General features: G+C 41.3%; 1 protein-coding gene across 1 annotated transcript in view; it reads right to left on the bottom strand.

Annotated features, from left to right (window-relative positions):
- The window catches only part of LOC101847254 (3-oxo-5-alpha-steroid 4-dehydrogenase 1), a gene marked incomplete in the record, with an annotated part of 28,284 nt that overhangs the window by 3,449 nt on the left and 23,599 nt on the right, over positions 1 to 1,236 (bottom strand).

Below are 1,236 nucleotides of genomic sequence, written 5' to 3'. Positions count from 1 at the left end.
CCCCCCCCCTAAAAAAAACCCAACCACATCAAACTATTATCCTGGTCTTTTCCCCATATTCCATCGTTAAGCTTTACAAGTAAGCTGCTCTGGGTCTACCCCTCTCTCGTTTGCCTTCAATTTTACAATCGAGAGAAAGATGTTCGATGTTGATTTTTATGTCCATTGAAGTGTCCATGAAACTAAACTGCATTTGTCTTTTCTTACTTGTTTTTGTCACTAAACGGCCTGTGTGGGCCTTTTTAAGAACTACATAATTTGTGGGTGGTTGGTGAGTGCTATGATGTGGCTTGCTCCTTCCTTCCTATCAAACATCTATCCTCCTTATCGCTCCTCCTTTTTTGTGTGTTTGTTACTCTCTTGTAACACCACTAATCTTCGGCACTTAAATGACCATATCGGGTTGCAAGTGCCGTAAAACTCTTTTAAAAACTTTTTTTTAAAAGTACTGAAACTCGTGATTTCAACATGACAATATTACCAGTAGGAGAAATCATGATCTGCTACCTTAACTTATGTTAGTAGATTCTTTATATTACGTACCTCAGAATTACACAGTTCTATCTGACATTTTTTGGCCGTTTTTAGTTAGTAAAGGCTTTATCTGCTCTATCAAAATCGAAAGTCGTTATCAAGATATTCTAAAAATTCGTTCCAAAAAAGCTTGACATATTGTTGAACTTAAAATCTTTGACGTCAAATTTCTCAAAACTAGCCACTGAGCAGATAGAACTTGGTAATTCAGAGGTAGCGATTAGTATAACCAACACACACACACACACACACACACACACACACACACACACACACACACACAGCTGCGCTCCCTGGGCACATCTGCTAGACTGCCATGTTTATTGTTGTCGAATACAGTAGAAGTAGAGAGTTGAAGAAGGAGACTTTTGCCTGTGCCTGGGCCGCTGGACTCAGCACTCACTGACTGACCCCCATAATCAATCACGTGGGAGGCGGCCACGTCTGCTTCACTCACAACTTCCGGCGGAAACACTTCCCACGTTGCTTCCAATCCATACAATTATTCACCCGCCCCCTCGCGCCTGCAACTCACCCATAACCAAGACGACTTGGACGAGAACTCGGTCCTCTCAGTTCAGAGTAACAATGATTGCAGTAATACGACGAGGGGTTCATTTTATTGTAACCATCCTCATCCTCATCATCATACTACTACTACTACTACTACTACTACTACTACTACTACTACTACTACTACTA

This window comes from Aplysia californica, unplaced genomic scaffold (assembly GCF_000002075.1).
Source record: "Aplysia californica isolate F4 #8 unplaced genomic scaffold, AplCal3.0 scaffold00126, whole genome shotgun sequence".
In the NCBI taxonomy this organism is placed as follows: domain Eukaryota; kingdom Metazoa; phylum Mollusca; class Gastropoda; order Aplysiida; family Aplysiidae; genus Aplysia; species Aplysia californica.
The sequence above is the reverse complement of the archived record's forward strand: the minus strand, read 5'-3'. Positions and strand labels throughout refer to the sequence as shown.